We start from the raw sequence: 16,607 nt of genomic DNA, 5'->3' as shown, positions 1-16,607 counted from the left end.
ATTGATTAAAATTTACTTTTAAGTTATTTATTTACCTCATTTCATTACTAATTTCATTTACAAACCCCTTTTTAAAAATTGTGCCAAGATGTATTTTACCACGGAAAGCCTGAAACATGGCAATTTTCAAAAGAATGAATTCCAAATTAATGTGGAGCTCAGTATCTATGATCTGCCTCACACCTAGTAAGTGATAGCCACGCGCTGAATAAACCAGAGTGCAGCTAGAGGATACCACCGATAGTGTATAGAGTAGATGGCGTAGCTATAGCACATGCAATACAGAGTACAGTATAGTACAGTAGCTGTAGACTACTATAGTGCAGCTAAACTGACATCTTGAACAAAATAAATCTCCTCAGTGACAGTCCCTTTGCCCTAACCTAAAATGCAGTCTCTCTGTTTATAGTTTCATGACACCTGATGGAAAAATTCAGTCAAAGCTCCATCTTTGACCTCAAACAACAAAAAACTTAGAGTGATTGGTCATTTCTCTCACTGAACTGACCATTTGTTCATCTCTGTGGAAGTTGCACAATAGAAACAATTGTCACAAATGATGAATTACCTGGAAAATGTGGATACTATTTCTTTTTTTCCTGACCAATTATTATATGCCAGGAACTATTCTAATGTTACAGAGGATTATTTCATTTAACCTACTGTGTCACTCAGTTACAGACACAGAGAGCTTAAATAACTTGTTCAAATTACATAGATAATTAATTGTGGAGCTTGCATTAGATTCCAAACAGAATGATTCCAAGTAAATTACTTATTTAATTTGTAAATCAGCTGCGAAGAGTTGAAAACAGAATATTAAAATGAGTTTAGTATAATTTAAGAGGACTGTCCAGACATTCCCACTGCAGTTCCCCAGAGGTCTGCTTCAGGCCGTGAGACAGACTGAACACTGTTAAAATTCCCACCAAAAACAAGGTAGAGAGCAGAATGCCAATTTATTAATTTCAGAGAAAAATCTAATTGTTGAATGACGAATACTTGGGTTGGCAAGACTAGAGTATGTTTCCTTTGTTGTCATGCAAAATCAAGCTTCTTGCAAAATCAAGTCATAACCAGAAAACATCTGATGAATGCGTCATGAAAAACTGCTCTCGTGTAGACTAGAATTACTCAAAATCCATTTCTTGAGTCCTTCAACAGATTGCATCGAAATCATAATATTGGTGATAAATATGCAACAAACAAGTAGAGCTAGCTGAATCAAAAAGGCCTTAGCATCAGCTAATAGTCATTGATTAATTCAATAAGCATGGATTGAACTCCAACAATATGCCAGAGACCAGGGCTAGAATAGTGAATAGGACGTACCAAATTTGATAAAGATTTAACCTGGCATCTGACAAAGACATAACTTGATGAATTCCTTCCACAATATGGATTGTACTACTTATTTCATAAGCATGTATGTAAAAGACACTGTACTAAATGCTTATCAAATATTAACTTGTTTATCACAACCATCCTATGAGGTATGTTAAAGAAAAATTATTCATGATACTTGTTAAAACAGTAAGGCAGACTTTATTCAGGAGGTGGCTACAATGGGTCTTTGCAGTGGGGAGAGAGATTGGGTTCAATTTGAAGACAACAAGGAAAATAGGGATTTATAGCCAAGTACCAGAGGAGGGGGAGTGGTTCGTGGATGGAAAATTACTAAGTGGTTAGGGTAATTCTAGCCAAGTAACCTAAGAAGGCAAGGCAGGCCAGAGTGATAAGATATTAAGATACGACCTGGGGGATGAGGAATTTGGTCAGATATTGAGGGAGATCATATATCGAGGGGGAGACATTCTGGCAAAACGGACTTAGCAGGATTCTTGCCAAAACTGGACTCTACAAGGATGGGGCCTGAAGCTCAAGGTTGGATCAAGTTGGGCAGAGGGCTCAGAGAAGCCTGACTACTGTTTGGTCCAGGAGATAATCTCCGTCAGAGGTATTACTAGAATCTCCTCTTTACAGACGGAGAAACCAAGGCAAAACGCGGTTAAGGAACTAACTTAACATCATACAGCCAGTAGATAGTGGAGCCTCCTATCTACGTCTGTGCTGCTTTAAGAATAGAGCTGTATGTTCTCTTTGCCCCTTCCCCCAACACGCACACACACATTGCATCATCTTCATATAAACACACAAAGCTCTTTAACTCAGATTTTCTCTCCTGGGCAGTACTTGGGATGGGAACTGCCAACATTTCTCATGATCATGCTTTTACTATGCTTCCTCTGCTTGTTGACATTTTCTTTATTAAATAATATAAATCAGGGACCTATTCTGCAATGAGCTGGCATTTTTCTGCCCCGACCAACAGCATATTGATTTTATATGTTAAGCAGGCATTATGAGTTGCATACAAGTATCTTTTCACTGAATTTGTTCTAAGTAGCAATATACTCAGATAAAAGGTTTGCCTTGCCAAACTTCCTTGCAGCAGAGGTGGACCTGTGACTGAGTTCTCATCTATAGAAGGTAGGTGGGAATCTCCCACATGGAATGCTATTATTTTCCTGAAAAAGGTGATAGACCTGGCTTCACTTTCCTTGTGGCCTTTGCCCTTATGCCATTCTCTGCCTGGAATGCACATATGATGGCAATAGCTCCTGCAGCCATGCTGAGACCATGGGTGGACGTTTCACGGCTGGGGAAAGCAAAGCAGAACTATAGATGCCACCTGGATCTATGCCAGCTTCATGGAGCTACCATGTTACGCTTAGATTTCTTCTTCAGCCCACTCACTATGTGAGATAAATAAATGCTCATTAGGTTAATCCACTATAGTAGAGTTTATGTCTCATGTACCTGAAGACAATCATAAGTAGTAGACTAATTTTAAAAGGGAAATATTGACATTATTTCCTCATTCTTGGTGAGCATCTCACTATAACTGTTAAGTATTTATAGTAAATATTATCACTCACAAAATTTTATTGAATAATGCACGAGGTTTATATTTTAGGTAATATCATGCAAAAGAAATTACTCAGAAATTGCTTTCGCTGTTGTTTCTAGAACTCTTCCTTCGTCTGGTTATTTTCCCACCCATTACATTTCATCAAATGACCACTACAGAAATAACAGCTGCATTTTGAACTTTGCTATTGCTCAGTTATTTGGAACAATGGTGACCCTAGAAACAAAAATGGAGATGGTAGAAATTAGTATTCTGAAATATCCATGGAATAGAATGCAGATTGTACAGCCTAAATATCAGATATAATCTGATCTGAAACCAAAGAACTTACCTAGTACTTAAATTCATTCTTCATGAAAAGGAGTGTGAAGTTTTCAAAAAATAACAGATTCAGGTATATTCTCAGTTTTCTTAAAACCCACTCATTACTTTTCAAGCATCTTTGGCTCAAAACCAGCCATTTCCAGAAATGCAATCATCATTTATAAGTGCTTTTGCAGCATAATCAAGGAAGGAAGATCAGAAAATCCAAAGATCCAGATTATTTGGGGGGAGAGGTGGCATGAAAAATGGTCACTGGTGTATAATTTCACTTTTGAGAAACAGAAAGCCTAGAGGGAAAAAATACAGACGCGAAGGTCTCTGAACTGCCTTAGAAAGAGAAAAACAGTTTAGATTGCTCTGCTGCCATAACAAGCAGCAGAGTTTATTGTTTTGTTTGCAGACTGAGGTCTGCAGAAAATAAATATCTGCAGCTGAGGGCATCTAGAGATAATGAACATCCAGAAGTGCGACTACACCCCAAGGTATTTTGGGAATCATCTTACTGACGGGGAAGAAAGGAGATAAAGTAGCAGAGAAATGTTAGCAGTGATGAAACAAAGGAAAGGCTACAAGAGAGAGCAGTCGACTGGTAAGGAATAGAATTTCATCCCCAGTCAGCAGCCACATCCACTCAGGGCTTATTAAACAGGACTCACTTAGATTCTGCTGTATGGCCTTTAGCATCCGGAATGCTAATCAACCAGAGAAACAGTTACAATTCCAAAAAGTTGAACTGCATCTCCTTTCATTCTCTTCCATCAGCTCCATCTCCTTGCAGAGAGCAGTAAACCATCACACTCAAGATGGCTTGATTCATATTCATTTTAAGAAAATGCTTTTAGGGGGCCGGCCCTGTGGCCAAATGGTTAAGTTTGCGTGCTCCTCTGCGGCAGCCCAGGGTTTCGCTGGTTTGGATCCTGGGCGCGGACATGGCACCCCTCGTCAGGCCATATTGAGGTGGCGTCCCACATGCTACAACTAGAAGGACCTGCAACTAAGATATACAACTATGTACCGGGGGGATTTGGGGAGATAAAGCAGAAAAAAAAAAGAAAAGAAAGTGCTTCTAGTTAATGGTAGAGAAAAATTAGTACCAGAAAACTCAAGTGAATTGAGTTAGTTTCTCTTCTTTTTATAAATTATGTATCACTCTACCAAATGATAACCAAAAAATGATATGTTTGCTTTTTGTTTGTTTTTAATTAATGTCTCAGGTCCCATATTATTTCTAATACCTTGGGGATTACATGGAACATCTGGCTTATTTGTTGTTCTAGAAACGAAACTTTGAATGTTCCTAAGGTGAGACTGAGTCATTGCAAAATGATAAAGTGGTCTGATGAATCCAGTAGCTATTCAACCGACTTTATTCATTCATATAGGAATTTACTGATTCCACCAATGTCTATCTCATACCTCCTACGCCCAAAGCACTATGCCAGGTGCTGATCTATACAGATAAGTGTGCTACACAGATTCTGCCCTCAGGAAGTAAAATGGAATAGAAGGAAAAAATAAACACATATTTACAAGGAAATGTAAAAAGTAGATGATGACTTCAATGATAGAAAATTATCTAGGAAAACAGCATGGAATAGTTTTAGCTATGAGATAAAGGAAAACATTATGAACACAGTGTGTGAAGCTGATGGTTTTGACTGTTTAGAATTAGTTAAGATGACATTGGGGCAAGAGAGAGGAAACAGGAAGCTGACGCATCTAATAGGGAAGCGTGCTGTTCCTCTGGAGAAGGGTAAGCATTTGTCCGGACAGCAGCACTCGAGGAAAGCCAGAAAGTGAAGGCACGTCCTACAGTTGTCTCTCTCATTATCCAGTCACCCCCCTACCACTGTATGAAGTTTGCAAATCAACTCACTTTCATTAACTTATTTTTTGTTAAGTTGATTCATTTTTTCTTAATCATTCTTTACATTTTACTTAAAAAATATTGCAAACAAGTAAAAAACTCAGTATCATTTGACATGAATAGAAAGTAGCCATAAAATTTAACTGAAAATAAAGCAATGTGGTTAAATTCTCCCAAGGCCTCCTCGGTTGCTTGAGTTCGCCTATTGATGTTAAAAATGGAGATTAATAAGAGTTAGGGAGGGTTTAATACCACTGGAAACAAACTAGGTGTTTCTTCTTGACACACCGTCAGAGAAGGAACCAGAAGAAAAGAAAACCAGTGTCTCATCATTGAATGCTGTTTAATGTTATGTCTGAGTTCCACAAAAATGCAGCTCATATTTACCAAAGATATAAGTGGCACACTTTGGGAAAATCAAACTACAGACATAGGAAAGCTTGGATTCAAATTACAGCTCTACAATAAACTGACTAACAATTCTGTGTGTTAAACTTTCCTGAAAAAGCTCTCTCTCTCTTTCTGTCTTATATATATAACATTTTATCATACGTATGAACATATAAATATTTGTGTCTATAGAGACACACATATACAGAGAGAGAGGAACAGGGAGGGGCATCTAAATGTACATTTATATCTATATCTATCATTCTATTTATGCCAATATATACATATATACAGATTATATGTATAGATATAGACAGACAGATTGATAAAAATATATAGAAAGACAGACATATTTAAAAAGAGACAGGGGCTGGCCCTGTGGCCGAGTGCTTAAGATCGCATGCTCTGCTGCAGCGGCCTGGGGTTTTGCTGGTTCAGATCCTGAGCGCAGACATGGCACTGCTTGTCAGACCACGTTGAGGCAGTGTCCCACATAGCACAACTAGAAGGACCTACAACTAGAATATACAACTATGTACTGGGAGGTGTGGGGGAAAAAAAAGAGGAAGATTAGCAACAATCTTAGCTCAGGTGCCGATCTTTAGGGGGAAGAAAAAAAGAGAGGCTGATACATACCAGACATGCAATTTAGTATTGAAATAACAAAAATGAAGTTAAGTAAAAGTTTGGGACCAAACCATGGAACTTCAGACCAGATATCACTAAAAGTACATATTTCTGAGAAAAAAGGCACATCGGAACACTAATCTAGTTCCAGAATCATAAGAAAAACAATTAAAATGGTCTTGGTTAGTGCTAAAAGGCAGACAAAATATCAACTGAATTCCGAACTTATAAAGATGCAAATTTAAGTGCTAATCAACATGCATACCTATATATGAAAACGTATAAATTTATTTTGATTTCAGAAGACTTTAAAATAAGTCACATAGTTGTCTTATCAAAAATTTCAAGTAATGCCCTAAGATTTTCTGGGTGAAAAGAGAACAATCCAAAAACCAGCTGCCATCTATATACCTCATCGAGCAGTAATTTTGTTCTTTTTGAGGGGTGGGTTGTTGCCCCAGAGGTTTTACTGATCTCTTTTTTTGTTTGGTAAAATGACTAACTATTTGAGTATTCCAGCAAAAGAACATAAATGACTCTTGCTTACAGTCAAGACTCCGTTATCCATATGCAAATAATTTTTGATGTGTTCGTTATCCCAATGTGCCATTAGCCTTCTGCCAAGCAGAGTTTTCTAGGCCAATTTTCCCCACTGCTGGTTGGGATATACTTAGGAAATCCACAGTTGTTTCAGCCTGCGCCTCAGCAAACCACAATTAGGTGAGTCTGCTGAAACAGTCAAACTAAATAGTGCATTCCGAGACCAAGATCAATTATAGTAGATGGCGTAAGCTTCTGGGCTGCCATCCATTGGCACAGAGAAATGAAAACTGCATTTTATCTTCATTCTATATTTGAGTCTATATGAAAATGGATGAATAAATCACTCGACTCTCACATCTGCCCTTCCCACACTACTATTCACGTAAAAAAAAGATACTTTAAAAAGTAACCGTATATCCGGAGGACTGTCTCTGTCCGTGATGTTGGTAAACTTGATTTGCCATTCTTGTCTTTCTTTATCATCTAATTAGGAAAATCATACCATTCCTGACTTCCATTCTCCATCACCTCTTTCCCAGGGGAAATAAAAGCAAAAGAGGACACATCCCACTGTGATGATGGGAGTTTATGGCTCATAGCTTAATCAGTAGCTGGCTTGTCCATCTAGTGATTCTAATTGAGGACAAGTTGATGATGCCCTTAATTGGAAGAGCGCATAGTACTCTAATATAGCAACTTTCATTTTCTGAGTACTGTCTGAGTATTTACTATGTGCCAGACACTTTGCTAAGCATTGGTAAAATGAAGAGTGTTACATAACACTTACAACAACACTATAAGATAGGAACTGAATATACCCTCATTTTAGTTATGAAAAAACAGATTCAAAAATGTTAAGGGCCTGTCCAAAGACATAGTGAGAAAGTGGCAGAGGCATGACTTGAGCTCTTGTATGCCTGACTCCAAGACCTAGGTTCTTAGTGATTTGACTTTCCTTTCTCCTTCCCTGTGTCCAGATCCATGGACACAATAACACTAAGTCATCGCAAGCCAGAAACATTCACTAAGATCAGCAACAGTTAAACTCAAGTTCACGTCCTCAAATGTGATTTAAGCTTGGAGTCCTCACAAAGCAGAGAAACAGAAGCTGGAAATTATCTGGTGGCTGGAGGACAAAGAAATAAAGGCCAGAATCCTGAAGGTCATATAACCCTCCTTGCAGATTTCCGTGTTAGCTGTTTCAAGGTTGATGCTTAATTTTGGTGTCTTTTCTAATTTATTTAATCAAAAAAGGTCATTTCAAACTCAATGTCTTCTTGGTGGTGACATACTGATTTTTATCAGAATTTCCAACTGAATTGACTAAAGCCTGAGAAGGTCAAGGGCAATGAGTCAAAGCTCTGACCACACTGGAGCTGGGACTGTATTTGGCTCACTGCTTTTTGCTCTTTCACTAATTACTCCAGTATTTGTTTAATATTGTGATTCATCAGACAAATTACTTGTGTTAGGCTCAAGGACTCAAAGACTCAACACCACTTCCCATCCAATGTCTGCTTTAATCAGGTTTCAATGAAATAAAATGCATTGGGAAAGCAGGAAATTGTAGAAGAATTCAGTGTATTAAATTCATTTTAAAAGGGTGCCAAAGTATTCCCAGGTGCTATATAACAATAACCAGAGAGAGAAGGTTTCTGCTCACATGGTGATTGCATTCTAGAGGGCATCTCTTTTTGTGTATATTCAATCCCCTTTGCTCGTTCTTCTGGTTACTGAAAACTGCTTCTCCTTTGAGGAATCGCTGCTCTGCTCCTCTCAAACCATGTGTAAATCTGACCCAACTCTAGCTGCCCAGTGGCTGAAGAAGGATGAAGCACATGACCCAGGTCTGGCCAATCAGCATTGTCCCTTCCATTAGACATACTAATGGGTTCCAAGATGGGCATATGACCCAGGTGAAGCAAATGAGACTCAATTTTATGACTTTTTCTGGAATTTTGGAAAAGTGACTGCTTGATAGGATGGTAGAATGTAATCCTGGAGCAGCTGGTAGCCATCTTGCCACCACACGGAAAGAGAATGCCTGAGAAAGAAAAGTCCAACATACACACACAAACACACACACACACACACACACACAGCAGAGTAAAGAGAAGTAGAAAAATTTCTACGACGTTACTTGAGCCCATAGATTCAGCTGAAGTTGTGTCTACCCCTGGGCATGTTAAGTTATAAGAGATAATGAATTTTCCTTTTGTTTTTCTTTTTTTCTTCTTGGGCTAAGTTAAGGAGAGATTCTGTTCACTCGTAAGCAGAAGAATTCTGATTAATAACTCCAAGAATAATTTTATCTTTTATCCTTTTCAAAAACATTTCTCAAATGAAGAGTTCTTTCCTTCCATAATAAGTACAGGTATCATATGCTTTCCTTGCCAAGTCAGGGTCTCATGCAGGATTTCAGTTCTCAGTCTCACAGCTGGAGGAGAAGGAGGAGATTTGCTTTAATATTTTTGGCTCTGAAGCCACCCTGGAAGTAAGGGATTTTGAAATAAACAGCTGACATCCATTTATTTCTAGTCATTTTCCAATTTCTGTAAAAATTAGAGTATAAAATGTTCATAACACACATATGTAATCGATAAATGACTCTCCTGATTGGTAGGGACAGAGGCAATTTTGTTAATAGGTCTTGAAAGTCTGTCTTCTAGTCTGGCAAAGCTAGCTTACATCTAACTTGATTTGTCCTCTAAGCAATGTGCTTCCTTCCATGACTCAATTTCCTTAAAGCTAGAGTGGCTAGTGTCGTTATCTAGCTTGGGCAAAAGAAATTGGAAGAAGACACTACACCAGCTAATCACCTGAGGTCCTAGAGAATGATGTGTGATTGGTTTCCTTCTAGTCAGTCAAGCCAACGATTGAAAGCCAGTGATTAGCCAGACAAAAAGAAGAAACCAGCTGTCTGAAGTGATCATACAGATGTTAGGTCATATAAAGGTTACAGAGTCATAGACTGTCCAAGCCTCAACGGCCTTAGGGACCATGTAGCTCAATGTCTTCATTCTAATTTTGCCCCCTGCACTCCATTTTTCATTCATCAGCAGAGATGTCTTTAAATAATTCAACATAACATACCATAAAATAAAGTCATGAGACACTCTTATTGAAAAATGTCCAACACTTTCTCACCATACTTAGGATAGAATAAAAAATCTTTAACCTGGTCTATTAGATCATACATGTTCTGATTCATGCCAACCTGTTATCTTTATCTGTCTAGACAGCCCCTACTGCCTTACTCTTTGGTTTTTCTCATTTTCTGCCATGCCAAGTTTCTTCCAGACTCAGGCCTGTTTACGTTGCTGTGTCTGTCTTGAATTCTCTTTAGTCACTTCTCACTTGGGTAATTCTAACTTCTCCCTCGATCTCCAATTACATTAAATTTACTTAGAAATTTTCTTTGGCATTACTAAAACAATTAAGATCTCTCATTTAAATGTTAATTTAACACTCTATATAGTCATTACAACATTTCCCATAATCTTTAATTATATAGTTAAAGTATACTTTTTCTTTAAATGTTTGTTTTCCCACTAGTCTTTAAGCTATGAGGTCAAAGGATGTGTTTATTTTGTAACAAGCTAATGGTACCAACATATAGTAAGTATTTAACAAATTTCTTCAAAGTGAAATAAATGGGAATGTCTACGGAAGTGAAATAACTTGCCCTTAGAACGAAAAACCATTTTAGATGTTTTCATATTTTTGACCCAGAGATTCCAATAACTCTTTAGCATTTGATTTTAATGGTAATGAGATATTGGTACATATGTGTAAATTTTGGATTTATACATACTGCAATTTCTTTTCAATTGTCTTCTAATATCAATGTTCAACTATAAGTTATAACAATGTCATATGAAATAAAATATAAATAAAATGTAGCAAAGTATCAGAATGTATAGTAAGGTGGATGTTATTTCATGTACTAGTGGTTTATATAGAATATATATCTCTGTGTATGTTTATACACACATACATATATACACATATGTACATGCACATCTATACACACATGTATGGGTACAATAAGTTGCGATGCAAAATGTATTTCTCCTTGTGAATTACAATCAAAGTGCCTGAAAACCACTATATTAGTCGTTCAATGATAAGCCTTTATTAGCTTCTAATTCTTCCTTAGCATTTTTTTCTCTATCTCACCATCACATTTTAAAAAGTCATCTATTTGTATACTATCTTGTATTTCGTGTCATTTGTTACCCAAAATGGTAGCATAAACTTGGGATTCACAGCTAACTAATTTTCCTGGAGGAAAAGCATGTATCCTAATTGTCTGAAAGAACCTTTCAATATCAGGAAACCACAGCAAGATCAGTAATTCAAAGCCCACATTCCCAAATCCATTCAAAGCCTTCGAAGCTCTAAGTTTTCTAAAAGAAATTATATATATATATATATATATATACACACACACATATGTATTCTATAGATGCCCCTTTCTCTCACAGGCACACACACCACTAATATTTATTTTCCCCCAGGCCCTCAGGGAGAGGCTGCCCATAGAGAAATTATGTCACGCCTTAGCCAAGAAAAAGATGGACATGTCAGTCCAAGAACAAGTGCTACTTAAGTGAGGTTTAGGGGGACTAAAGAAGGAATTATAAATCAAAGAAGAACTAAACCTTGTGCTTGAAAATCTGTTAGGAATCTGGCTCCTAGTTCCAATCAGCCTTATGTTTTTACAGTCTTCAAAGGCCACTACTCCAGAATATGTCAGATCTTAGTTAATAAATTTTAAAGGGACCCTTAGCAGAGACCCACATATGACAGAAATGATAGAAAATTAGTCGGTGAAGAAGGCAAAGGAGGAGGTGAAGGCGGAGGTGAATTCCGAGACCAAACTGTGGATTCAAATTCCAGAGCGGACGCTCTCCAAAGCGAGGTCTCAGGCAGAGGACTTAGACTCACCTGGCTGAGAGCTCTCTTCTGGAAAGGGGACACTGCCAGTGCCTTGTAATAAGGACGAAAAGAGAACTCAGGCAAAGGTATAAGCTTAGCAGCTGGCAAGTAGAAAGAGCCAGTGTGTGTTTGCTTCTGTTGTTTCTGTTGCTGTTAGGTTTATGATTATCATTGTTAACCTTTTCCCCCAATTCTGAGTAATCTGAAGTATTACAATATTAATTGAGTGTTTTCTAAGGAGTAATAGCATCAGAGATTAAACCTTTTGTATTTTAGGCTGTGTCAGCTCAAGTATTCAGAAGACAAAAAAAGTGATTAGTGAATAAGTTCATGTAGCAAACTAATGACACTCATCAAGGGATCCGCTATCTTTCTCCACATACAATGTATCTGATTTATATGGACATTGTAGAATTCCCGTTAATTCTTAATTTCGCCTTTGGGGTCAGACAAACCTGGATTTGGTTCCTGGTTCCACCACTCTCTCACTATTTGACCATGCCCAACTTCATGAACTTCTTGGAGCTTCAAGGTCCTCAACAGCAAAGTTGCGATAATAATAATATCTTCCTTTATGTTCCCCCAGAAGCAAACCTTAAGACACATCTTTGAGGGTATTTTACAGGGAAAGAGTCAGGAGCTCCAACGGAGACGTGGAAATGTGGTGCAGGGAAGGGCAGGGGGCCAGCAGAGGGTGTACTGTTAAACCTGTCACCACAGTGGAAAACAGGAGTTTCTTCTCCCAGAGAAGAAGCGGGCCCCGTGCAAAACACAGGCATGAGAATCACCCCCTAATGGGGCAAGGGAGCTGGGATACTATATACCAACTCTTGAGAGGCAATAGGTGAGAGCAGCTGTTCAGGGCTGTCAAATCGCAGCCACATCTGGGCTGTTGTTTGCTCATGGGGGCAGCAAGAGTTTCTGCAGTTGGATGTGGGGTTTGAAGAAGGCTGAAGAATCCTCAGGCACAGAGACTGGTAGAACACACCAAAAGGGCCAAGACGTGTGGGCGTGGATCTGAGAGCACCTGCCTCAGAGGAACAACTTACTGAGGCCTTAGGGATGAATAAACGAGATGATGCATGAAAAGTATTTGGCGTCATAAGTAAGTAAAGTGCTGAGCACATAGTAAGCCCTCAAGAAAAGTTTTCTTCATCTGGTAGCAAAAGGAGGAAATGTTTGGTCTCGTTTTTGGACTCGTTCTAACAGGAGCCATAATCATTTCTCTTCCACATGCCCAGTGTGAGATGATTCTCTCTCGCAAATATTGCCCAGTAAAAAAAAATGAGAAAGCTTAAAGAATGTTCTAAACTTTTTGTCAATAACCCAACAGAATAAATCTCCAAATCCATAAAAACAAAATTTCAAACAGTACAATCTTTCCTGACTAAAATATAACTCATCTAATTTGTCATTCTATCTGTGTCTAAATTTAATGTTCAATGTTTAGAAGATCTAAGTTCCAATTCCATTCAATTCAACACCGTACATATTTGTTTAGGACCTATCGTGTGCAAGGCAATATGCTAGGTATTTGGGATACAATCATGAAGAAGGCACAATGCCTGTTTTCTTAAAGATTATCTTTAACACTGTGTTCTTTAAAAACTTCTGGTATAATGGGTGATGGTATAAGCTGTGTCCTCAGTTTCTTCTCTTTCATAAAGACTGACTTTTAGTAAATGCCACTATAATATTTTAGCCATATAACAACAGTATAATAATACTGATTAATTGAAAAAAGTAAGCAATTGCTTAGATGTATTTTAAGCAAAGATTTACCCAGCACAAAATTAAATATATTCTGTTATCAAAGCTTATCTTCTCAACATCGTTGAAGCCAAATGTGCAAAAACATATTTTAGGTGTTCACATGCTTGTTTTTATCAGATTTTAAAAAAACAAAACTTGATACTTGAATTGAATTCTACCAAGAAAGAGGACATCTGGAGGGGCTTTTGCCTATTATTTGATTTCACAGAAATAATTCAAAGTTTATTTCTGTTAGTGGTCAAAAAGAATTTTAAGTACTTATTTAAAAACAAAACATACACAAAGTTGTTTTTCAGTGAATGATTTGAACTGACTGAGGACTTCAATATCATGGGGCCAAGCCACGCTGTTAAAAGAATAAAAATAAATGAAGATGATAAAAAGCATAAGACTTGATACCTCACTTGCTTCTAGCTTCTAGGAAGGTGAGCCCTGGTAGACATTAGATGACCTAAAAACCAAATTCACACAAGGTCACGTCTAGACAGGTGGACTCGAGGCTGCCATAACCTCCCGCACTAATCACTGTCCCCCTTCCTCGCTCCCGCCGTGTGGAGAACCCTCCCTATCCTCTTAGGTTTATTTCCCACGGGCCCGATGAGTAGGCAGAAGCCCGCCTGACCTCATTGGCCCAGGATCACCAAGGATCCGAGTTAAGCCCCTCAGATTCTCTACCCCAGAGATTATGGAGTTGGGTTTAAGAGACTCACTTGGGCTCTGAACTTGAAAAGGAATTTACTGGTAGGTTGGGGTGGCCTAGCTACAGCGACAGAGAAGAACGAACAAGAAGAAACATGCAGAAATGAGATCTCATTCAACCCTTGAGAGACAAAGAGAATAACTTTAGTTTTTAAGTTTATGGTTTCCACTTCCAGTCCCTCAAACCCGTGTGTATTTCCTCTCCCTGAGTTCTTAAGACATCTTGATCCTCCTAACGTGGCTATGGACACACACATGTGTACATACATATTTCACTAGAACTTAATCAAGTTGCACAACATTTCTGTTACTGGAATCAAAAATTACTGAAAACAAGGATCAAAACTATTATAACAAAAATGACAACAAAGCTAATTACTCAATTGAGTCTACTCATCACAGATAAAACGGTAACCTTCCTGTACTGTCAATTCAGTCAACAAAGATAACACATAAAAAGTCAGATACCCTGTAGTTTACTTTGGTGCCTAGATTGACCACACATCCTACTGACACTTATTCCATAAAATAGACAAATTCTTATGCTTTGCGTGCACCAAGGCAGAGGCCTTGGGGTGGCTTCACAGTCACAGATTAGGACTAGGAGATGACACCTGGTCTTGCAGACCATGTAAGAGCTGTAAAATTCATAGGGCCAAGATCTAATAAAAGTCAGAAGTCTGAAATCGGGGATGCAAGTCAGCCATAAGAGTCCTATGGCCCAATGCCCCAGGTGACCCTGTACGTGTCTCGTTCCTAGGGTGTTACTCACAGGTCACCAAGGGGCATCTCAGAAGAGACAGATGGTTTCCCTAGCTAAAAAGGTAAACTTCTCTTAGGAGCCTTCTGTTGCTCTTTCTGCTGTTAAATGGTTCAGACCTTGACCATTTACTTCCATATCAGACAATGTGTTAATAAAAGGCAAGGTAAAGCCCATGATTGTTTAGTGGGTAAGAGTGTAGTTCTCTGGAGCCAGATGGATGGGATACTGATAATCCTGCCGCTTAGTAGCTGCGTGAACCTCAGCACATTGCTTAACTACTCTGAGCCTCAGTCTCAGGGCTATAGCATATGCTTAAAGACAGTGCCTCTTCATAAGGTAGTTGTGAGGATGAAAGGAGATGATGCTTTGAAAGTTCCTAGAGAAGCCCCGAGCCCAGAGTAAGCACTCGATAAACGTGCGTCATCATCACCATCTGCCCTGTTAGGAAGTCCCACCACTTGTCATTGTAACTTGTCAGATCCAGGTAATAAAAGCTACTCCCCTCCTGCTGTTACTCCCTTTGTATCCACTCATTTGTATTGTTTATAATTTATTTAATAGTTATAACCATGTCTTTTCTCAATCCAAACATTTAAAACCAGTCTCTCTTTTTTTAGTTCCCTTTTCATAGAGATCCTATCTTCTACCCCCTCAAATCCTAGATTCCTAGCAATTTGAGCCTCACAAGATCAAGAAATCTTAGAGGACTGATGTGGAAGTAACCAGGCTTTCTTGTTGCGTCTCCTTCTGAGACCGTCTCTTGCCATTAAATGAGCTGATGGGCCACAGTTGATCTCTTCAGCAAATGACGTCTGATCAGGTAAACACACCGACTTTATAAGCTGTAAGGGTCAAGACATGACAGCAGTGTATGAAAGACCAATATGAAGACTGGTGCAGGCTTCCCTGGGGACCTACACAGCTGACCTTAGGGCAGGAACTCCCAAAGCAGAGAAAACACACAATTTTAAAGACTGTGACCCATAGATGTTGTTGACCATGTTCACACTTTCCGTTACAAAATAGCTCTCCAGCATTTCCCTGTGAGATTCATTCATGTCCTGTGGTTAATACTTGCGTAGTTTCAGTTGTTATTCTGAAAACCAGGTGTGAGTTTGTGTGGCAGTTACACAGTGACATTCTGCTGCTTTACTCTCCAGCATGTTCCCTAATTAATATGAAATGTCTGGGTACGTGAGAGGCTATTTTCTGAACCTAACCACGGATAATCCTTTCAGAGGTCTATTCTGAAGCGCATTGATTTATCTCTTTCAAATAAACTATTTGCTTTTTCTCCCCAGATTGTTTCAAAACAGAGCTCATCTCTCGGGTTGGCACAGTTGAATACGTATCCTCAACGCGAAAGCGCCACTGCTCAGAAGCTACATGGATATTAATACCGTTTCCCTGTATTTCCCACCATTCAGCATTCAGCTGCCTGCAATTGTTTAAGCACAGGTGCCTTCTGAAAGGTGGAAATTATACAGGGGAGCAAATGGACCAAATCAAGAATAGGGTAGAGCGCCAGTGGAATAATTCCACTTCCGAAAAACAAATGACCGAACGTCTTAACTTACCACATCCCTCTCTCCCACTTCCATTAGGATATAAGTAACTAAGTTCTACTTCCATTCAGAAGCAGTTTGTGCTTATGCAGAAAAAGAAACAACCAGCAGAGTTACATCCAGTAACTAGAACAGACCATGCTGTAACCCTTGCTAAAGCACATTTTTGATAAATAAGAGTAG

The sequence above is a fragment of the Equus quagga genome, chromosome 12 (assembly GCF_021613505.1).
Source record: "Equus quagga isolate Etosha38 chromosome 12, UCLA_HA_Equagga_1.0, whole genome shotgun sequence".
Lineage (NCBI taxonomy): Eukaryota > Metazoa > Chordata > Mammalia > Perissodactyla > Equidae > Equus > Equus quagga.
The sequence above is the reverse complement of the archived record's forward strand: the minus strand, read 5'-3'. Positions refer to the sequence as shown.